General features: G+C 38.3%; 1 long non-coding RNA gene across 1 annotated transcript; it reads left to right on the top strand.

The window, feature by feature from the left end:
* Nucleotides 1-926: 926 nt before the first annotated feature.
* On the top strand, nt 927-24,446 carry LOC129493961 (uncharacterized). Its single transcript, XR_008661251.1, has 3 exons — nt 927-1,031; nt 1,526-1,612; nt 24,295-24,446. It is a non-coding gene; the product is annotated as an uncharacterized LOC129493961 (long non-coding RNA).
* Nucleotides 24,447-25,027: the final 581 nt, after the last annotated feature.

The following is a 25,027-nucleotide window of genomic DNA, read 5'->3' as shown; positions in this document are numbered from 1 at the left end:
ACTGCCTTCTTATTTTACTTTTTAGCTGTTTAACTTTGTAAGATGCAAAGGGATTGGAAGTTTAAATGGCTGTGCTGCCCCTTTTTACATCAAAGAACTGAGAACTACTGACAACGAAGGCTCCTCCCTTTCCCATCTGCCTGTCGGACTGGCAGGGAAGGAAAATAACTTGCATGTTGGTGAAGGAAGAAGCTGGGTAGGAGGACAGTGAGATCTAGAGTAAAAACCAAGCTGGCCCAAGGTGTCCTGCAGGCTGTTAAAATGCAGTTTAATCAGAGTGCCATTTTTTGGTTCAAGTGATTTTAATTATTGGAATGCAAAATTTTTTGAATATGCAAATAAAGTTTTTAAACCTGAAAAAAAAAGAAAGCTTGTATGCATATAGTCTTATAGCAGTCTTATTGTAATAGGCAAACACTGGAAACAACCCAAATGACCATCAACAGGTGAATGGGTAAACCGATTGTGGTATATCCTTACAATGGAATGCTACTCATCAATAAAAGGGAATGAATGAACAATTGATACCCTCAACAACACGGAAAATTTCAATATACTAAGTGAAAGGAATCAAACTAAAAAAAAAAAAGGAAGAGTAAAAATTGTATGATTCCAATTATTTAAAATCCGAGAAAATGCAAACTAATCTGTAGTAACAGAAAGCAGATCTGTGGTTGCTTGAGAATGCAGGTAAGGGATGGGAGGTGGGATAAAAAGGCTTACAGGAAAATATTGAGGACCATGGATATATTCATTAGCTTGATTGCAGTGATGGTTTCACAACTGTATCTTTATTTCAAAAACTGTTAAATTGAACTTTAAAAATTTTGTAAAGTGTGTTTCTGCTATGTGGGCAGAGTGAATACATTAATATTTAAGCCCAGATCCACCTACATAACTGCCTCTTGCTCTTCAGAAAGCAGACCCAGAAGTCACGAGATGCAGGCCAGTCAAGTTTTGTTGAAGAGAGTGTTGGAGATCAGGAGCATGGACTGTGATTAAGAGTCCACTGTGATAGACAGGAAACCAGAGTGAGTAATATAGAGTAATCTGAGGGCTCTCGAACCCTCCTACACAACTTTACTCATTCTGTTTATACTGACTGCAATCCCTGCCTGATTCTCTCTGGTTTTCTTACTTTATTCTTCACCACTCAACTCAAGACTCATTTTCTCTGTGAACGTTCTCTGATTGCACAAGGAGACAGTGATTATTCATTCAGTCTGGGTTCTCCCATAAAACTCACTATTTATATCATTCAGGTAGCACATTGCATGTACTTAATAATTATCGGAAAAGATATAGAAGTTACTGTGAAGGTACATGTGAAACATGTACATAAATTCTTTTATCTTCTACCTCTAAAAAGTGAACTAATTCCCCTCTTTTTACATTTTGGTTGAACTTAGTGTTTGCTTCAAATGGATAGAATAAGACAGAAGTGATGATGCATGTAACTTCTGAGACTAAATCATAAAAGGCAGCACAGCTTCCTTCTTGCTCACTTTTGGATCACTCCCTATAGGGGAAGCCAGCTGTCATATAATGAAGATCTTTAATCAGCCCTATGAAGAAGTTCACCTGGTGAATTGAGTTCTTCTACCAACAGCAGGTGAGTAAGCAATCTTAGAATCAAATTCTTCAGCCCTGGTCAAGCTTTCAGATGACATCTTGTCTGCAACCTCATAAGAGACCTGAGCCAGAACCACCCAGCTAACATGCCTCCAAATTCCTGACCCACAAAGGCCATAAGATGAAAAATATGTGTTTGGTTTTTTTTTTTTTAAAGATTTTATTTATTTATTCATGATAGTCACACAGAGAGGCAGAGACACAGGCAGAGGGAGAAGCAGGCTACATGCACCAGGAGCCCGACGTGGGACTCGATCCCGGGTCTCCAGGATCGCGCCCCAGGCCAAAGGCAGGCGCCAAACCGCTGCGCCACCCAGGGATCCCGTGTTTGGTTTTTTTTTTTAACTGTTTTTTAAAGTCATGGTGAGATAAAGAGACAATATTCTTGAAAACCAGGCTTATCATAATTACAAGGCTTTTCTTGGGCACCTCCGTGGCTCAGTGGTGGACTGCCTTCTTCTCAGATTGTGATCCCGGGGTCCTGGGATCAAGTCTGGCAAGGGCCTTCCTGCAGGAAGCCTGCTTCTCCCTCTGCCTGTGTCTCTGCTGCTCTCTGTGTGTCTCTCATGAATGGATAAATAAAATCTTTTTTTAAAAAATAAAGGGCTTTTCTTAACTGATTTTACATAATAAGAACCAAAGTTTACAGGACTGGTCATAAAATAAACCCCAGGGACACCCGGATGGCTCAGATGATTGGGCGTCTGCCTTCAGCTTAAGTCATGATCTCAGGATCCTGGGATCAAACCTCACATCTAGCTCCCAGCTCAGCGGGGAGCCTGCTTCTCCCTCTGCCTCTCCCGTGCTCATAATTAATTTTTTAAAAAATTGAAAGTCGTGGTCTAGAGAGACTATAAATCTCTCAGAAGAGTCTTGCATTTGGCAAGGCTTACAATGTGGTACACATGCAAAGTTGGAGCAACGGAACTGAAGGCAGCCTCACAGGATCCTACACAACTGTTTTGACTATGGAAAAGCAGGAGAGCACTCCCAGGTCTCCCAAGAGGGTTAGGGATATGGAAGGACTAACGGAACCAATGACCCCAACAAAGCCTGGAGCTGGAGCAAGGAGACCCAAGCCCTGAGGCCTTGTGACGAGATGCAAAAACAAAGTCCTCACAAACAGGAGCCAGCACGATATCCAAAGGATGGAGCAAAAGTTGCTCTGTGTCAGCAGTGTAGGAACTCAGTGGCCAGGAGTCCTCAGTATATCTACACACCAATGCAGACATACTGAGGACAGAGGCCAAAGCTGAGAGTCATCTCAACAGGAGGCCATTAGACCAGGAGGACATATAATTTCTCCCAGTACCCAGATGCCATCTTAAAAAGGAGAAAGGTATAAGAAAAACCCCAGAGAGAATCCCAAAGAACTGAGCAGTTACCCAAATAGGCAATTTAAAACTAAAAGCCACAAAAAAATACACTTTTATTTGGCAAGATCAAGTGTTTTTCTCCATCATTAGGAATGATGAGAGAACAAGATGAAATCAGTTCTAGAAAACAGGACAATTAACATTTCTCTTACATCTGAGTTATATTGTTTAAATTTTGCTGTCATTACATGTGATCTATCAAAGCATAGATACCTTCTGTTAAAAAAAAAAAAAAAGATACCTTCTGTAGAAGAGGTATTTACCCTGGCTAAAAGTAAGGGATATTCTCTATTTCTTAGGATATCTTGCAAACAAATGAAGTATTGTATGGTAACAGTCTATAACAAAAGGGCAGAATTAGAGGGAAAAAAGCTAATGTAATAATTTTTTCATAATACTAAATATATTCAAGTTAAAAAGTTATCTTTTGTTCTAAAATAATACACTTATGACTTTTCTGGTGTTAGAACATCCTTCCTTCACATATTGTGAGGAGAGAGCAGTTGTTCTTTTATGACCCTTATTTGGCAAAGTTGAAAATGGACAATGTATGCTGGCTTCCAAAATGTTTGGTCCAATTTTACTGGTGCTTGAAATGCATGTGTGGAACTCACTGAGGTAATGTGTGTGATGGCCCCAGCACAGAATAGGGTTCCATCAACAGAAGCTCCCTTCCTCCCTCATCCAGTCATTACCATCCAACCTCCCAACCTGTTTCTTAACAAGGAGCTGTTGCTCTTTTTCCCACAGACTCTGTCTCATTCTCCTTCTCAGCTTTCCTAACTGCACACTATTTCAAGCCACTTTTCCCCAGGTGGACTAGAAATGATATAAAAGATTTGATTAAGGGATGAGAGAGAAGTCCAAGTCTCCTTTCCCATCCTCCTACCCTTGCATGGATGTGGGGATGAAATCCAAGAAACATCCACATGGATGCAGAAGAATCTGAGAATTTGGGGACTAGTGTTCAACAAAGAAGAGGGCAAGAAAAAGACCTGTCCAGAGGGTTATATAAAATTGTGTCACTACTAAATTTCTAAGGGCATTGTATACATCACTGACAAAATGAGCCTAATTACATAGGCAACTTTTTTATAAACTTAGAAACTTCAGTGTCAAGTTATTTTGTCAACTAATTTTCTTTTATAAACCATCTATGTGCCAGGGATACTAAAAAAACAAAAACAAGAACACAATCAGAAAGAAAAACATACTCCCTGAAAAGTCAGGTAATACATAAAGACATTTCATTTAGTAAGAATTGGGAAATCAATCGTTATGTAAGGAAGTTGTATGCCATTAACTAAATTATAGAGAACATACCTGCTTCTCGGTTACAAATATTAAATGATTTTTTTTGATGTGTTGCTTCAAGTGTACTTTTTGTATTGCCCCTACATGCGGATTCTGCTGAACATCATTCAGTTAGTAAATACTTTTGAACTCATGTCAGATGCAAGCACCAACCGGATGGCACACAACATCAGAGAGTAAGGCCTCTGTGCTCTCCAAGGGTGCACAGTGTGGTAGGGAGACATCTCGTGCCCAGCCAGCCAGAGGACCACACAAGGCAGACCAAAGGGTACTCAGCAGCATAGCCCGGGACAGAGGGCTATGGGGGCTTTCAGGAGACAAAATCAGACCCTCAACTTCTGAAGTTGCAGGTCATAGATAGGATGGGCCATGCACCAGGACTATTCTAGGTACAGAAGATGAAGTCAAGGACAGCTTGTACAAAAAGGCAAGGCTTTGTCGCCTCCAAAAGACATGTTAGCCCTTACGTGTATTCTCTATTAAACCCCCGAATAACTGAGGGGACCCTCAGGCAAACTCAAACTGAGATAAGACATTTTTGGCTTTTTCATAAAAATCCACTTAACTAGGTATAGACACCCTTATAAATGAATAAATAGAAAGCTTAATGTGACACTCTATGTTTGCATACTTAAAACCATGTGGCCTTATTTATGGACTATTTGTAGAGGATACAAAACTATCTTAAGCATTTCAACTAATTGCATGGATTATTTCATTGAGTTTTAAGAGGAAAATAGATATAACATTAATAACAATACTTAATAGTTATTGAGCACTTTTTAACCTCCAGTCACCATTTAGGAGCTTTACACGCACTGTTTCTAACCTTCACTCTGACCTGTCTTCACAAGGTTTTTTAAATTTTTATTTTTTTATTTGAGAGAGAGAAAGAGCCTGAGGACAGGACAGCGGGGCAGAGAGAGAGAGGAAAATCTTAAGCAGACCCCTCGTTGAGCGTAGAGCCTGGAGTCTGAAGCCAGGAGTGTGGAGTGTGGAACCCAGAAGGGGGAGCCCATCTCACAACCCTGAGATCTCAGCCTGAGCCCAAACCAAGAGTCCATTGATTAACCAACCATGCCACCCAGATACCACCTGTTTTCATGGTTTTATATGTAAAGAAACTCAACCAGAGCTGCTAAGAAGAATCTGGATTCAAACCTGAGTTTTCTTAACTCTCAAGTTTCAAGATCGTTTCCCTTTTTCCTGTGTGTGTGTCCTTAATCTTTTTTTAATCAATTTTTTTTCATCATGATAAGTGCACTCTATAATCCCTATCATCTTTGTCACCCATCCCCTCCCCCCCTCCTCTGGTAACCATCAGTTTGTTCTCTAAGAACATGTTTCTTGGTTTCTCTCTCTCTCTTTTCCCCTTTTGTTTTGTTTCTTAAATTCCACATATGAGTGAGATCTCATATGGTATTTCAATTTCTCTGACTTATTTTGCTTAGCATAATCCTCTCTAGCTCCATCCATGTTGCAAATGGCAAGATTTTATTCTTTCTTATGGGTATTATTCCATTGTGTGTGTATACCATATCTCCTTTATTCATTCATCTATCAATGTACACTTATGCTGCTTCCATAGTTTGGCTATTGTAAATAATGCTACAAATAAACATACAGGTGCATGTATTCCTTTTGATCGGTGTTTTCATATTTTGGGGGAGGAAACCTAGTAACTGTGATAACTGAGTCATAGAGTAGTTCTATTTTAAAATTTTTGAAGGATGCCTGGGTGGTTCAGTGATTGGGCATCTGCCTTCAGCTCAGAGCATGATCCCAAGGTCAAGGATTGAGTCCCACATCAGGGTCCTTGCAGGGCTCCTGTTTCTCCCTCTGCCTGTGTCTCTGCCTTTATGAGGGTGTCTCTCTCATGAATAAATAAATAAAATATTTTTAAAAAATTTTTAGGAACTCCATCCTGTTTTTCACAGTGTCTGCACCACTTTGCATTCCCACCAACAGTGTGCAAGGGTTCCTTCTCCTCCTTAACCTTGCCAATACCTGTTGTTTCTTGTGTATTTGATTTTAGCCATTCTGATAGGTGTGAAGTGATATCTCATTGTAGTTTTGATTTGCATTTCCCTGATGATGAGTGATGTTGAGCATCTTTTCATGTGCCTTTTGGCCACCTGTATGTCTTCTTTGGACACAAAAAATGTTTAGGGTTGGTAGATATGTCTATTACCTCAGTTCTGGTGATGGTTTCATAGGTGATTACTTATGTCCAGACCCATCAGATTTATCCATTAAATATGTGCAACTTTTTGTATATCAATTATGTCTCAGGAAAGTTGGTAAACAAAGAAATTAATATACAAAAAAACATTCTACTTGAATCTTTTGGGAGCCTCTGTGGCATGTGTGTATGTGTGTACATGAGTGTATATGAAGGAGTTTAATTTATATACTAACTAGAGAACACTTAGCTAAGAAAATAAGAGTTAAGTCCTATTTGCATGGAGACCCATTCACCCAGGACACACACAAGGGAAAGGGTAAGAAAGGACTTTTGGAGGGACTTATGCAATTGGCTCAAGAGATGCTATGAGTGATTCATGTATTTCTTCATCACATATTGGTTGAATGTTTGTTATGCCCTTGACATTGAATAGTCAGTTGAGATCCAATAAAAAGTGAACACAATCCCTGCCTTCCTAAAACTTACTGTCTAGTGGAGAAGACAAATTTCAAATGATCACACAAACAGATGTTTATAATAATCATAACTAATATTTATTGAGGGCTTCCTCTGTGTCAGACATGATTTCAGGCACTTTTCCTACATTAACTTATTTAATCATTGCCAAGAAAAACTGGAACAAAACCAAAAGACCTGTAAGCTACATGCTGCTATTATTACCCCCATCTGTATATCCAATAAAACCTGTGGAGGAAAGGTTTGTGGGTGACACGAGGTCATTCTCTGGGGGGACTAACCTAGCCTGGCAATCGAGGAAGGCTGAGAAAAGACTATCCAGGCTGCCTTACCTTCCAAGGTGGGCAGGGTATTTCACAAGCAGTAAGGGAGGGGAGTGCTGAGAGTATATTGGTCTGGGACCCTGGTGAATTCTTAGTGGTAGACAAGAGAGTGGAAAATGACATTTATTAATTACATACTTCTTCCTATATGCCAGAGTCTGTGCAGTGCTGAAACCTATTCCTGAATCATATTCTGACATGACTTGAAGGCTCTGATCCTGAGTTCCTTAAAGAGGAGGGGTTCAGAGATGAAGTACATCAGGCTACCCAAAGGGGTACCTAATTAAAACGAGGTGACCCCTGAACCCTAGGGAGTAGCAACAGCATGGGGTTGGCAGTGTCAGATGCTCTGATGGTGGCAGCACGAGAGTGGCATCTGTGGTGGCAGTGGGAGGACACCAGTGACAGCTGAGACAAGCTCACAAGTCACCTGGGATGCTGCCAGAGTAAAAACTCAGAGATATCTCTTATCAGATGCTGCTGAAGGCTAGTGTGGCTTCGGGAAGTTTGAGTTACATGTGAGCTATATCCCTAAATGTTTCCCTGCATATTCTCTTAGAGCTTTTTGATACTTTCTGGTTCCCAAGCATTCAGCTTATCACTGCCTGTATTGTCTGTTGAGTACTGCTGCCACTCACAACTTTGAGATCCTCCCGTGGGGGGTTTTGTTTTTCAATTTCAATCATTGACTTCAAATCATTTTCATTTGGCTGTTGCTTCATATGCTTTACCCTCTCAGCAGCTTCTGATCGTATTCAAGATGTGCTTGGTGTAGGAAGATGAACGACTGAAAAACAGAGCCTTATTTAATTTGACAGACAACAAAATATGTAGAATTTTTTAAATGTGTTCTTAAAGTTCCAGTTATAATCCTGAAAATAATGGATTAGTACAAAGAGAAGATTTAAATTATCTAGCCTGAAATCTGGATTTTGATGTCCAACAGATTCTATTAGATGCCATTGGATATACTGGTTTTTTTTTCAGCTCTTTGTGTAATTTCCGGTATGTTCCAAATCTCTTTAGATTCAGCAATGATAGTTGTAGAGAAACTAATATTGATCTATGCCTTAATTTTGGATTCAGTGTGTGACCTGAAATGAGTGAAGATAGTTGAGAATATCATTACATTCCAGGGGCACCAGAGGCATGTTTATGGAGGACTAGAGTAGTGAGTAGTCGGAAGTGTGGTACCTACTTGAATAGTGGTTCTAGAAGTTTAGTGCTTAGACCAGCAGTGTCAGCATCATCTGGGAATTTCTTAGAAATGCTACCAGCAGAATGCTCCCAAAATAAGCCTCTCGGGTGGGGCTTATCAATTTGTGTTTCAACAAGCCCTCTAGCTGATTCTCATGTATGCTAACCTTGAGAACCACTAAGCTACTCAAACCACAGTGGCTTAAATAAAATAGAAGTTCATCTCTCACTAATGTGTTAGTCTATGAATAAGTAGTCTAGAAGTGAAATGGCAGTTCCATGAGGTTGGGGACCTAGGGTCACTCTATCTGGTCACTCTGCTCCTCTCAATATGCGGCTCCCACCTCCTGGTCTGCAGTGGTTACTCCAGTCTGGCTCTTACACCTGAGTTTCAGCCAGCAGGAAAGAAGGATAAGAAGGAGATTATGGGGCAGCCCAGATGGCTCGGTGGTTTAGCGCCTGCCTTCAGCCCCCGGTGTGATCCTGGAGACCCGGGATTGAGTCCCACGTCAGGCTCCCTGCATGAAGCTTGCTTCTCCCTCTGCCTGTGTCTCTGCATCCCTCTCTCCCTGTGTCTCATGAATAAATAAATAAAATCTTAAAAAAAAAAAAGAAAAGAAAAGAAAGAGATTATGCCTCTTCCTTCTAGGGTCATGACCTAGAAACTGTACACATTACTTCTATTCTAATCTTTTTGACATTCACCTAGTCACATGGCCACACATGGTCATCTTTACCTTATATCCTGGGCCCAATTACAACCTGGGGTGGAGGTGGAGTTATTGACTAAGAAGTAGGTAATGGATATTGGGAGATTACTGGTAATCTTTTAGACTCTAAAGGAAACTTTTACCTTCTGCCCAAATTATTCCATTCTGTTTTTTATTTAGATATAAATTTCTCTCTAGGAAATAGACTAAGAGCAGAGGAATTTAAGTATATCTAGTCAACTCATTTTTTGGTAAAGAAATTATCTTCAGGAACTACATCAAAATAGAAAGTTTTTGCACAGTGAAGGAAGCAATCAACAAAACTAAAAGGCAACCTACTGAATGGAAGAAGGTATTTGCAAATGACCTATCTGATAAAGGATTAGATTTATTTTTTTTAAGATTTATTTGTTTATTCATGAGAGACACAGACTAGGCAGAGACACAGGCAGAGTGAGAAGCAGACTCCTCACAGGGAGCCTGATGTGGGACTTGATCCCGGATCCCAACATCATGACCTGAGCCGAAGGCAGGTACCATCCGCTGAGCCACCCAAGCATCTGAAAGGGTTAGATTTAAAGTATATAAAAAACTAATACAACTCAATTTAAAAAATTAAAAATGGGCAGAAAACATGAACAGAACAGATATTTCTCCAAAGAAGACATAAGATGGCCAACAGACACATGAAAAGATGCTCAACATCACTCATCATCAGGGAAATGGAAATCAAAACCACAATGAGATACCACCTCACACCTGTCAGAATGGCTAAAATCAAACACACAAAAAACAACAAGTATTGGAGAGGATGAAGACAAAAAGGAGTATTCGTGCACTGCTGGTCGGAATGCAGCTATAGCTACTGTGGAAAACAATACGGAGTTCCTCAAAAATTTTAAAATAGAACTACTCTATGATCCAGTTATCACACTGCTAGGTATTTAACCAGAAAAAAAATATGAAAACACTGATTCAAAGGGACACATGCATCTGTGTGTTTATTTGTAGCATTATTTACAATAGCCAAACTATGGAAGCAGCATAAATGTCCCTTAATAGATGATTGGATAAAGAAAATGTGGTATACATACACAATGGAATAAGTATTCAGCCATAAAAAGGAATGAAATCTTCCCATTTGCAACAACATGGATGGAACTAGAAAGTATAATACTAAGCAAAATAAGTCCGAGAAATCTAAATACCATACGATCTTACTCATGTGGAATTTCAGAAACAAAACAAATGAGCAAAGGAGAAAAGAGAGAGAGAGAAACCAAGAACATATTCTTAGAGAACAAACTGATGGTTACCAGAGGGGAGGGAATGGGGGGATGGGTGAAATAGGAGATGGGAATTAAAGGCTACACTTATCATGATGAGCACTGAATAGTCTATAGAATTAATGAGTTACTATACAGTATACCTGAAACTAATATTACACTATATTTTAAGTATATTGAAATTAAAATTTTAAAAATAAAATAAAAAGCTCAAAAATTTCTCATGTCCCTTTATTTTGGTTTTGGCTTTGTATGGTAAGAACACTTTATAGGAAATCTACCCTCTTAATAATATTTTAAGCGCACAATGGAATACTGTTAACTACAGGCATTATGCTGTATAGCAGATCTCTAGAACTTACTCATCTGGTATAACTGAAACTTTATATCCACTGAACCACAGCTCCTCATTTTCCCCTCATCTCAACCCCTAAAAAGCACCGTTCTACCCTCTGCTTTTATGGTTTGACTATTTTAGATGCCTCACATAAGTGGAATCATGCAGTATTTGTCCTTTTGTGACTTATTTCACTTAGCATAATGACCTCCAGTTTCGTCCATGTTGTAGCAAATTAAAGAATTTCCCTCTTTTTAAAGACTGGATAACATCTCATTGTATGTATATGCTACATTTTCTTCATTTTTCTTTTTTTCCCCCAAGTTTTTATTTAACTTTTAGTTAGTTAAACATACAGTGTGATATTAATTTCAGGTGTTGTATGGGTCGCATTTTCTTTATCCATTCATCCATCAGTGGACCCTCAGGTTGTTTGTACTGGATATTGTGAATAGTGTGCTTCAATGAATAGGGAAATACAGATATCTCCTCAGAATGTTTTTTATAAAGACTTTATATTTTTAGGGCAGTTTTCAGTATACAACAAACTTAAGATGGAAGTACCAAGATCTCCCATACATCTGTTCCCAGATCCCATATATCTGTTCCCACACATGAACAGCCTTCCCCATTATCTTCAGAATCCTACATTTTTCACCAAGGATGAATCTACATTAATACATTATAATCACACAAAGTACATAGTTTACCTTAGGGTTCACTCTTGATGTTGTACATTCCTATGAATTTGGACAAATGTATAATGACATATATCTAACATGATAATATCAGAGTATTTTCATTGGCCTAAAAATTAACTCTGTGCTCTGCCCATTCATCTCTCCCCTTGACCCCAAAATGTTTTTTGAGACTACTACAATTCGTCAACATCATCTTTTCTTCTCTAAATGCATGCTAAGATTATGTGATCAGTAAACAAGATAATCCAAGTGAAAATACTTCATATAGTGCCCAATGTCTAACAGCTTTTACTTTCTTATTACTGTTTTTATATTAAGACATGACAAGCCGAGCCCTGGTCTACCATTGAAGAGACCTAATAAACATTTGACGATTAAATGAATAAATGGCAAAGTGAATGAATAAAAAAGAGGAGGCCTGGATTATACTACGAGTTTTGTATAAACCAGTTCTATGACCTTTGACTAGTGTTGTAATGTCTCTGTTTTTCTAATCAGTGAAGTTGAAGAGGGAGGAGAGAGAAGGCATAACTCTAAATTCACTGAATCACCAACTTTTTAAGTTGAGAGGGCATTTGGCAGACCTGTCAGTTGGTAAGCAGTTCATTAAGTTCACCCAGAGGCCAAAGGTGGTATTGTCAAGTTTTCCCCATTTAATAAACTGGACTGTCTGGTTCTCTGTCCAGAAAACATCTCTAGACACACAGTAGAATGTCAGCAAGTGTGTGTCAAATGAGTGAAATAGTGAATGATATAGTGTTACATAATTTAAAGCTGATTTACATAGGTTCTTAAAAGCCTGAATATCAGATAACTTATTTGACTATTAATTATTAATAATAATTCAGAGCTACTTGTAAAAAGATAATTCAGTTAGTTAATAATATATTTCTTGGGGGCAGCCCGGATGACTCAGCGGTTTAGTGCCACCTTCAGCCCAGGGCCTGATCCTGGAGACCCAGGATCAAGTCCCGCGTCAGGCTCCCTGTATGGGAACTGCTTCTCCCTCTGCCTGTGTCTCTGCCTCTCTCTGTCTCTGTGTCTCTCATGAATAAATAAATAAAATCTTTAAAAAATAATAACAATATATTTCTTGGGGACACTTTTTCCCCCAGGATAAAGTATGTTTTTTTTCCAACATGTTATTTTAGCACAATACAGTTAGAGTTTTATTATTTTTAAATGTAGGTGTGTTTGTGTGCATATGTGAGAGAGAGAAAAAAAATTTTTTTAAAGATTTATTTATTTATTTTAGGGAAAGAGAAAGCATGAAGGGGAGGTGCAGAGGGAGGAAGAGAGAGAATCTCAAGTAGACTCTGCCCTAAGCATAGAGCCCGATTTGGGGCTCGATCTCATGACCCTGAGATCATGACCCGAGCAGAAACCAAGAATCTGATGCTTAACTGACTGTGCCACCCAGGTGCCATAAGAGTAATTTTTAAAACCTACATGAATATACATCAGGATGTTAACAGTAGTTATCTCTGGATGGCAAAAATATAGGCAATTTTCCTTTCTTTCTGTTCCTTCTTTTATATTCCTTGTTTTATGTGTATGTTTTAGGTAAAATTTGTATGTAGTATTAGTTTCAAGTATACAATATAATAATTCAGTTTTTATATACACTGCAAAACAACACCACAGTAAGTCTAGGTACCATTTGTCACTATACCCTTAACCCAATCCCCACATTTCACCACCTTCCAAACCCCTTACTCTCTGATAACCACCAATCTGTTCTGTGACTTTTGTTTGTTTTGTTTTTTAGAATCCACATTTATGTGGAATCATAAAGTATTTGTTTCTCTCTCTGACTTATTTCACCTAGCATAATACCCTCAAGATCTGTCCATGTCACAAATGGCAAGATTTCATTATTTTTTATGGCTAAGTAATATTTCATTGTACACGTTTACCACATTTTCCTTATGATTCATTCTTTGATGGACACTTAGGTTATTTCCATATCTTTTTTTTTTAATTCCAGTATAGTTAACATACTGGTCTTATATTAACTTCAGGTGTACGATATGGTTATTCAACACTTCCATACATTAGCCAGTGCTCATCACAAGTGCCCCCCTTAACCCCTATTGCCTATTTCACCCATCCCCCCACTCACCTTCTGTCTGGTAACCATCAGTTTGTTCTCTCTAGTTAAAAATCTGTTTCTTGGTTTGTCTCTCTTTTTTCCCCCCTTTTCTCATATGTTTTGTTTCTTAAATTCCACATATGAGTGAGATAATACAGTTATTTGTCTTTCTCTGATTGACTTATTTTGCTCAGCATTGTACTCTTTAGCTCCATCCAAGTTGTTGCAAAAGGCAAGATTTCATTCTTTTTTATGGCTGAATACTATTTCACTATATATATGTATACTACATCTTAATCTATTCATCTATTGATGGACACTTAGACTACTTCCATAATTTGGCTATTTGTAAATAATGCTGCTATAAATATATCCCTTTGAAGTAGTTTTTTTTTTATTTGGGGGGGCAAATACCCAGTAGTGCAATTACAGAATCAAAGGGTAGTTCTATTTTTAACTTTCTGAGGTTGTTTCCATATCTTGCTATTCTAAATAATACTGATAATACTGCAATGAACATAGGTGTACATATATTTTTTTGAATTAGTGTTTTCATTTTCTTTTATAAATACCCACAAGTGAAATAGCAGAATCATATGGTAGTTCTATTTGAAATTTTTTGAGGCTCCATACTGTTTTCCATAGTGGCTGTACCAATTTACATTCCCACCAATAGTGTACAAGAGTTTCCTTTTCTCCACATCCTTGCCAACTCTTGTTCTTGATAATAGTCATTCCAACAGGTGAGAGGTGGGTGGTATCTCATTGTGGTTTTGATTTTCACTTACCTGATAATTAGTGATTTTAAACATCTTTTCATGTGCCTTCTGGCCATCTGTATGTCATCTTTAGAAAAATATCTTCTTAGATCTTCTGCCCATTTGTTAATCAGATTGTTTGGGTTTTTGCTCTTAATTTGTTTGAGGTCTTTATATATTTTGGATATTAATCCCTTATCAAATATATGATTTGCAGGTATCTTCTCACTTTCAGTAGGTTGCCTTTTCATTTTGTTGATGATTTCTTCTGCTGTGCACAAGATTTTTAACTTTATGTAGCCACACTTATTTATGTTTGTTTTTGTTGCCTTTGCTTTTGGAGTCAGATCCAAAACCAATGTCAAGAAGCTTACTGCTAGGAATTTCATGCTCAGATCTTGTGGATCTTTCATGTATCCATTTTGAGCTAATGTTTGTGTATGGTCTAAGTTTATTATTTTGCATGTGGCTGTCCAGTTTTCCCAACACTATTTACTGAAGAGACTGTCCTTCCCTCACTATATATTCTTGGTTCCTTTATTGTATATTAATTGACCTTATATGTGTGGATTTATTTCTGGGTCCTTTATTCTGTTCTTTTGATCTCTGTATCTGTGTTTATGCCAATACCATATTGTTTTGACTCCTATGGCTTTGAAGTAGTTTGAAATTAGAGAGCATGATACCTACAACTTTGTTCTTTTTTCTCATTTTGTCTGTTTGAGGTCTTTTGTGGTTCCATACAAATTTTGGAATTATTTGTTCTGGTCTGTGAAAAATGGCATTGGGTATTTTGATAGGGATTGCACCAAATCTGTAGATTGCTTTAGGTCATGTGGACATCTTGACAGTATTAATTCTTCCAATCCATGAGCGCGGATTATCTTTTTATTTATCCGTATCTTCTTCAATTTCTTTCATCAGTGTCTTATAGTTTTTAGTGGTATGGGTCTTTTACCTCCTTGTTTAAATTTATTTCTAGGTATTTTACCCTTTTTGATGCAATTGTAAATGAGATTATTAACTTCTCTGATAGTTCATTATTAATGTACAGAAATACAACAGATTCCCGCACATTGATTTTGTATCCTGTTATTTACTAAATTACAATCTTATTGCAGTTTTAATTTACTATATTAGTTTTATATAGTATCATATCATCTGCAAATAGTGACAGTTTTACTTCCTTCTTTCCAATTTAGATGACTTTTTTATTTTTTCTTGCCTAATTGCTCTGAGTAGGACTTCCAATATGACGCTGAATAAAGGAGGGGAGAGTAGACATCCTTGTCTTGTTCTTGTTGTTAGAGGAAAGCTTTCAACCTTTCACCATTATGTCACAATGTTAGTTGTGGGTTTATTGTATATGACCTTTATTATGTTGAGGTATTTTTTCCATACCCATATTGTTGAGAGTTTTTATCATGAATGGATGTTGAATTTTGTCAAAATTTTTCTTACCATCTATTGAAATGATTGTAGAATTTCTTCTCTTCCTTTTTTTAAAGATTTATTTTTATTTATTCATGAGAGACACAGAGAAAGAGAGAGGCAAAGGGAGAAGCAGGCTCCATGCAGGGAGCCCGACATAGGACTTGATCCTGGGTCCCCAGGATCAGGCCCTGGGCTGACAGCAGCGCTAAACCGCTGAGCCACCCGGGTTGCCCATCTCTTCATTTTTAAAAAAGATTTTATTTATTTGACAGAATGAGAGTACAAGCACAAGCATGAGCAGGGGGAGCAGCAAGCAGAGGGAGAGGAAGAAGCAAGCTCCCTGCTGAGCAAGGAGCCCAACATGGGGCTGGATCCCAGGACTCTGAGATCATGACCTGAGCTAAAGGCAGATGGTCAATTGACTAAGCCACCCAAGCGCCCCTCCCTTCATTTTTCTTTGTCATATTTCATTGTGTTGTGTCATACTGATTGATTTGCAAATATCAAACCATCTTTGCATCCTTAGACTAAATCCCACTTGATCATGATGTATGATCCTTTAAATGTGCTGTTAAATTCAGTTTGTTAATATTCTGTTGAAGATTTTTATATGCACATTTTTTAATTCAGAAAAAAATGCTATTTTGTAATTCATTTATTGAATAGTCTGAACCTAGGAGATATAAACGTGGTTAACTGTCTTCACTTTCTAATTATAAAAGTTAATATAGTTTAAGAAATAAAGTTCAAGCATAAAGGAGAAAACAAACTATCTTAAATGTACTAAACCAAATCTCCCTTCCCAACCCTTATGGATATCTAGAGGGTTCCCCAAGCTTCCTACCCATTTCCAGTTATTAAAAATTCAGTCTAGTTCAGTCCATACTTGAAGATTTCACTCACATCCATTTTAATTCCCACTCGTTCCCTTTCCCAGTCTCAAACCTGGCTTCCCAGCAAAAATCTTGCTTCCCTCCCAAAGGCTATGAAGAGAGAAGGGATCATTTTTTGTTGTAACTTTCCCCTTTTCCTAAGATCAAGCTTTTTAGGATTGGGAACTAAGGAGAAGAATGGAAGAAGTGGAGCACACCTTTCCTCAAGTGGACCACCAGTGTGATTCTCTGGAGGTTTCTATACTGACTTCTCAGGTTCACACCCACTGGCATAGAGCTCCCATGTGGTGGGGTCACTTGCAGATGCTCTGATGTTCAAGTGACCCCCTCACAGCATGGCACCTTAGTATGGGAGCTCCACAGAGGGAAAACACTCTCTAGCTTCTGGTTTGGATGTACAGTCCATGGCATCTGGCTCCTAGGAACCAGCCTCATCTCCCACCCTTAGGAAACCCTTTTGGGTGTTGTAGAGGCAAGTTGAATCAAGCTAAACTGCCTTCTAAACTGTCCTTTTGTCCCAGAGGATCTTATCCATGCTCTTCTTGCCAAACGATGGGACCACCTTATCTCACAATCCTGTCTTACCTCTTTATTCTCCTTTTCCCTACTCAGAAGTGTATAGAACAGTTGTACAAGGATAGGGTGTTAGCAGCATTTCCCCAAGGGAGAAGTGCCAATAGTCCCTTTAGCTTTGGAGGGCAGAGTGGTAGAGTCCTCCGTATGGGGCAGACCATTCTAGGTTCTGATGCATCTCCCTTCACACCCCCATCAGCCTTTGGCTTATAGTCACTGAAGAAGTTTGACCACCTCATAATAAACTCTGGGAGAGCAGTTAGACTCTGACTGCTTGAAGATCTTTTTCATTTTCATTTTTTTTTAATTTTTTTTATTTATGATAGTTACACAGAGAGAGAGAGAGGCAGAGACATAGGCAGAGGGAGAAGCAGGCTCCATGCACCGGGAGCCCGACGTGGGACTCGATCCCGGGTCTCCAGGATCGCGCCCTGGGCCAAAGGCAGGCGCCAAACTGCAGCGCCACCCAGGGATCCCCTGAAGATCTTTTTCAATCATGCAGTATTTAGTGCTCTCTGTCCTGAGCTGTGAGTACTCTTTGCTAACTCCAGGTAAATAGGTGAGATTTCCCTCAACATCTGGTTGTATATATCTCATTTTAGTTTTATAGGAAAAAGAATGAAAGAAAATAACCCAAAATGCCAACAATGGCTTCCACTCCGTCATAAAACTGTGGGTATTTTTTATTTGTCTCCATGCTTTTCTATTTTAAAATTTTCTAGAATGAACACGCATCACTTTGGTAATGAGAAAGAAAGCAGTTCATTTAACAAAGAATTATTAATGCAAATATGACTTGTAGATTGGTAAAATGAAAGAGTAAGTAAACTATCTTGACCAATTCAACTTTATTGTTTTCATCTCAAATACTGGGCTACCTCATTAATATAGATTCTTTTCTCCTTTAGTTTATTCATAGCCTGAATAGAAAGATAAAATGTCTGCTTTATCAAAGAAAATAAGCTTTTGTCCCCTGCACCTTCAGAAGAAACTAGTGCTTTTAAAAGTTAACTGTCCAATGTTAGATCATATTTGAAAATGGGCTATTTATTGGGTTTATTTTATTAAATTCTCATTAGCAGATGAATATTCTTAAATTGCTAACCAAGTATTATAAAATGTGTTTTGCCCTCAGAAATCTTTGCTGAACTCCTTTGTACCTACTTCAACCTTTGTTCAGAAGTTTAAAAATGAGCTGATTGTGAATATTTCTGAAGGGCTTTTTTAATATATACTTTCAAAAACATACACTTAAAAATATAGCTAACATTTAAGATCTTATTTTTCAGTAATCTGTGCATCCAATGTAGGGTTCAAACCCACAACCCTGAGATCAAGAGTCACATGCTCCACCAACTATGCCAGCCAGGTGCCCCACAGATTTAACATTTATTTTATTTTATTTCATTTTATATTTAATTTCCTTTTTAAGATTTTATTTATTTATTCATGAGAGACACACAGAGAGAGGCAGAGACACAGGCAGAGAGAAAAGCAGGCTCCATGCAGGGAGCCCAATGTGGGACTTGATCCTGGGTCTCCAGGGTCACTCCCTGGGCTGAAGGCAGGCGCCAAACTGTTGAGTCACCCAGGTGTCCCAGATTTAACATATTTAAATAGATACTTAATATATATGTTAAAAAGCAGGCTTGCAGATTGACATAATTTTTTAATTATCTACAAAGGCTAACAAATCTTACTATCTCACAGTCAGTGTAAATAGAAATTAGGATCTCTAATTCACAACTCTGTCTTTAAGGTATGCTTCCTTCACAGTGCCTACCCCATGGTATATTTGTCAAATAAATGGATAGAATTATCCTTAGCCAGGTTGATATTTCATTCTTTACATTTCAAAATTATAAATAAACATGTGCTTTTTCCAAAAACTTCACACAGTACAGAGCATCTGGAGTATACAGTAAACCACTTGCACATATTTCTAACAATGGCGTATATCCTCTCAGATATTTTTATATATGGGTCTATTTATTTATGGGTTTATTTTTAATTACCTCATTAAAGTGTTTTAATCTAACCTAATTTCAACTCTGGTTTCCATATACAAATATCATATGCAATGCCTTTTGTTTAATAAATACTATAGTCATTTAGATTTTTGCTTTGTTTTGTTTTGTCTTTTACCCATTCTGCCTGTAGATAATATGCAAAAATTTTCTAGGTCATAATTAGTTTTCCACCAGCATTTCTCCCTGAAACAATAACTAGCACCAGTGCACACAATGAGAAAAAGACATCCATCTCTACTTCTAGTCAGCCGTACATTTTTCCATGTTTAGTAAGCTATGCTCTGTGTGGCATATGCTTCAATAAGCCTTTCATAAGATTTAATTGGAACTTAGGCAGTCAATAAATATTTGTGGAATTGACCTGAATTTCAGTAATTATTCTGTGATTCTTAAAGCATGTGAACATTGGACGGATAACACAGGTTAGTGTTTTTCACTTTGAAGTTTGCAAAACCTCTACAAACGCATTTCTGTGTCAGATGATACTAGTCAATGGGTTGTTGTTAGTTGGGGTTTACTACACAGAGCCTTTTGATCTCCCTCCACTCATGCTTTTCTTGGTCTCAGATTTCTAAACTAAAAACCTCGATTGGGAATAAATTCATTTCCTTAAGCCATCTGGTGGCTTTCACCTGTAACTACATCAACTAGTGGCCAAACATGGAATTATCCTGCTCGCCCCCAACAAACCTAAGGACTGTCATTTTCTTCCTGTGTGTCTTACAAGATGTGTTACAATGAAGTACTACCTAAGTAATATGTAAGTGTTAAAAATCCAAGAGAAATATTAATGGTTCTAATGCCAGGGCTACTTTAATATCAAGAGCAACATAGTAAAGGCTATGAGTGATGGAATAAGAAAAACTATGTTATTTTATCATAATTAAATGCTAAGACAATGCTTCATTGTGCCCCTACATGTGCCAGGCAATATTCCTGGGCCATAAAAACCAACATAAGAGGCCTATGTTCTCAGGGAATGCAGGCAAAGAAATATATGAACAAATACAACTGCTTAAGTATTATAATAAACTTGCCGGGGTGCAGATGGGAAGAACCCTGACAGGGGATCTTTTATCCCACACAGAACACCGGGGAATGGACTCTATTCTCTCACAGAGCAAGCAAAATGCCAGAAAAAAAATCAAAATTGTTTTCTGGAATCAGCTCAAAATAAAGATTAAGAAAATAATGGAGTTACAAGTGCATTGCATAAGTTTGTATCCTATCTTCTGCAAAAGTCAAGAATATTCGTATCTCTGTACAATGCATAGCCCTCAAGCCTACATTACCCCAAATTAGATCACAGTGGCAGACCCAGGGACCCCAGGGTCAGTAGATAAGCTCCAGGTGTGCACCTAACTTAGCCAAACACCACCTCTAGCCCCAGCTTTTAGAGAAGGTAAGACAGCAAAGAGGAGTCTGAGCCTGCTTACCAGGCTGTAAGTGTGCCCTTCTAGCTCTAGCTCATTACCCCTGAGCAACAAAGTGTTATCGGAGCACATTCTGCCTTGCAAGGTCAGAGAAGGTTCCTGAGAGGCTGTTAAGTTTCAGCTGAATGTGGAAGAGTGGATAGGAATTCACCAGATAGATACAGGGATAAAGCCATTCCATTTAATGGAGACATGTGCAGCAATGCAAAGTATTAAAAACATAAGGTCATTCGGTATTCTGCAGGTGATTCTGTATGGCCAGAAAGGCCATCATGAACAAGGAGTGGTGAACACTGCAGCTAGGGAAGTAAGCATGTGCGCACTCCTGAGGTTGATACATACCATGCTCAGGAGATGGGCCTTTAGCCCCTCTGCTAGTGTGGCCACTGAAGGACTTTAATAGGGTAATGATGTAATCATTTGCATTTTAGGGAGACTATCCTGGAAGCATGATGGATATTGAAAAGGTACACACCAGAACTAGAAGGCCAGTTAGGTGGCTGCTATCATGTATTCCAGGCAAGACATTAGGAGGTTTTCTGGATGAAGCTAGTGGCAATAAAGATGGAGAAGTGGGGATGGATTTGAGAAATATTTAGCAGTTAAAATAAACAGGTCTTTGTGACTTGGATATAATAGATTAGATACATAGAAGAGTTGAGGATGATTCCCAGATATCTGGCTTATAAATTAATATTCCTAGGCAGCAGAATACACATGTCTGAAATACAATGAGACATCAGGGCTGGAGATATAAATTGGGACCTGCTCAGCATCAGTACTATGGGAAAGAAAGAGATCATCCTTGACCAAAATATTATAATCACATTTGGAAGAGAGGTGTTAAATAAGTGTCAAATGACTAAACGTATATTCTTTTTTTAAAAAAGATTTTATTTGTTTATTCATGAGAGACAACAGAGAGAGAGAGGCAGAGACATAGGCAGAGGGAGAAGCAGGCTCTATGCAGGAAGCCCAATGTGGGACTCAATCCCAGGACGGATCACGCCCTGCGCCAAAGGCAGATGCTCCACCGCTGAGCCACCCAGGTGTTCCCTAAATATACATTCTTATATCCATCTGACTATATACAGATAACCTGGCAGGCTGAATAGGAAGACATATTCTAGGGATCCCTGGGTGGCGCAGCGGTTTGGCGCCTGCCTTTGGCCCAGGGCGCGATCCTGGAGACCCGGGATCGAATCCCACGTCAGGCTCCCAGTGCATGGAGCCTGCTTCTCCCTCTGCCTGTGTCTCTGCCTCTCTCTCTCTCTCTCTGTGACTATCATAAATAAATAAATAAATGAAGGAAGGAAGGAAGGAAGGAAGGAAGGAAGGAAGGAAGGAAGGAAGGAAGGAACGCATATTCTACAGACCAGTGCCTGGAAAAGAGGTTGGGGTTGAGTGGGTAGGAGACTCGGAACAAGGTGAATGTCTGGTTTTGTGAAGATATGGATAGTTTTAAAAATAATTGTTTTTACCAAGTGTGTATCTAGCTACATTAACATCCTATACCTGAAGTCACAGTGCTGAGTCATTCTTGTTCAGGGCAAGCTGTCATTGATATGGTTAGCCTTAATTGGAACATTGAGCCCCACACCTGATCAGCACTATGGACGGAAAGTGGGGAGGAATAGGAGAGCTGCCAGTATGGAGCTCTGCAAAATCTACCTGTCTTTTCCTGGCTCTCTCAGACTTGGTGGAAATTCCAATCAAGGTCACCCTAGGGAAATATCAACATTATTCATCTACTGGAACTTTAAATTAAAAAGCTACCTAATTTGGGGGGGGAGGGAATTATTTCCTCTTCCATTAATAAATCCATTTTTCCCCTCTCATCTTCCAACCCACTGTGTTTTAGAATAAATTCATTCCAGTTAATATGAAAATGAGAAGCCAGAAATTATGAAGGATGCTTATGGATGCAGTTCTAGTGATTCACTAAGTCTGTCTGTTAATCTAGGTATCAATAATACACTTATTTTTCTATCATTTAAATGCTCTCAGTATCCATCTGCTCTTGGAATCAACTGGAACATCCGAGCATTATAAGGAAGGCACTAATGGAAAGATACCGAGCCCCTTTATTAATACTAAAAGCTCCATGTCACTTTCAGACAATCAGTGGGGACCATCCTAAAGGAAGGCATGATGCCCACACAAGGATAGTACTGGAATAAACTTGACCCTTGTGGGGAAAAAAACCCAGCCCAACCAGAACAAGCTACTGTTCAGTATTCCCTTATTGAAATGTTCAAAAGTAAAAAATATAAACCTATTTCACCACATTTCTGCTGAAATATTTATTATTGTCTTTAGCAAACCCAGCATGGACAGATAAACAAAAAATAGAGATTTCTCAGTGAGACCAAGCACTTTCTATAAAACGTTTTGACATCTAATGAGGTTAGTATTTCTTTATTAATATTCTTTAAAAAATATTATGGTTCTTCTTCCTATTCATTCTTGTTGGTAGATTTTGAATAAGTTGGTCAATTGCCCCCCAAATCCTTTGGGGTTTTGATTGAAGTCTTTTATGTCCCTATCATAAGCTGAAGAGAACAGATGTCTTTAGTTTTCCTATCCATTAAAATGATTTTTTTCTATTTCTTTTTTTTTCTTTTTGCCTCAATGAATTTTAGCATTCTTTATATAGGTCTACCTACTTCTTAAATTCATTCATTATTGTTTTATAACAACTTGCTGTACTTAAAATGTACCCAAAAGTGCAAGCCACAGTGTCATATGTACCAAGACATTTAAGAATCTGAAATATTTCTATTATGATACTTTAAGAAATCACAGGAAATAGAGGAAAATATCATAGTCATCTTTTGATATGAAGAAATGGCTCATCTTATAAGTTATATTTTGGTTGCTTTATGGAAATGCCTACACAATCACAATGTGACTGCAGCAAAAGTGGTTTTTTGAAGAGCACATCCTGTCAGATCAATCTGATTTCTTCTAGAGCATAACTGACTTTTAGATAACAGCAAAGAATTATATGTAAAGTATCTGGATTTCAGGAAGTCTTTATTCTAATGAATATGTCTGTCACAAAGAATCTAGTAAACAGTCTGGTGCTGGCTACATTGTTGGAGAAGTTGTACTTGAAAGGAAGCTATCTTTTTAACTCTATGCTTATTTATTAAATTTAAAAACAACTAGTTTTCTGGCAAACACACATTATTCTTAAAGGAAAAGTCAACTAGATTTTTCAGAGTTGCTGTTGATCACAGATAAAAAGCAGTTTAATGCCCTTGGTCTATTTGCCTGGAAAACATTCTTATGCCCAAGTTTCCTAAACTGTAGATATTAGACAACATGACAGTGTCAGCTTGAGAACAAAGAGAGGATCACAATTGTATAACCTCATGATTCCATGAATTCTGCTGTTCATTTCCACACCAGTTTATTTAGCCTCTTATTAGCTCAGGGAAGCCAAAGTCCAAAGGAAAGATGATTTGAGGGGTGGCAGGGTAGGGAACATATTCATGGGTAAAGATTGCAACTTTCACAACATCTCAGTCCCTTCTCTAGTTTTCAGGGTTTGAAGAGATAACTATGGTAGAAAGCAACGGAAACTGATGAATATGCAGAGCAACTGGAACTCTCATACATTGCTGGTGGGGATGCAAAATGGTGCAACTGCTCAAGATGACAAAGAAGAACATCAAACCAAAAGCACAAGACCTTTCTATTATGGTATATTTCTATTTTCTGTGTTGTACACCCATGAACACAGTTCTATATTCACCCAACAGAAATGAAAGCATGTGCTTGCACAAAGATTTGTATGTGAACATGTTTATCTGCATTACTCATAGTAACCCTCAAACTGGGAGCAACCCAAATATCCATAAGTTTATACAGCTTAAATACATTGTGATACAGTAGTCAAAATATGTAAAGAACCCAGATGCCCATCAACAGATGAATGGATAATGAAGATGTGGTATGTATATACAATGGAATAGTGCTTAGCCATCAAAAAGAATGAAATCTTGCCATTTGCAACAATGTGGATGAAACTAGAGGGTATTAGGCTGAGATAAGCCAGTCAGGCAAAGACAAATATCACACAATTTCACTCATATGTGGAATTTAAGAAACAAAACAGATGAACATAGGGGAAGGGAAGGAGGAAAAAAAAGATGAAAACAGAAGAGACAAACCATAAGAGATTCTGAACTACAGAAAACAAACTGAGGGTCACTGGAGGAGAGGTGGGTGGGAGATGGAGTAACAGGGTGATGGGCATTAAGGAGGGCAC

This window comes from Nyctereutes procyonoides, unplaced genomic scaffold, assembly GCF_905146905.1.
Source record: "Nyctereutes procyonoides isolate TBG_1078 unplaced genomic scaffold, NYPRO_anot_genome, whole genome shotgun sequence".
Classification (NCBI taxonomy): Eukaryota; Metazoa; Chordata; class Mammalia; order Carnivora; family Canidae; genus Nyctereutes; species Nyctereutes procyonoides.
The sequence above is the reverse complement of the archived record's forward strand: the minus strand, read 5'-3'. Positions and strand labels throughout refer to the sequence as shown.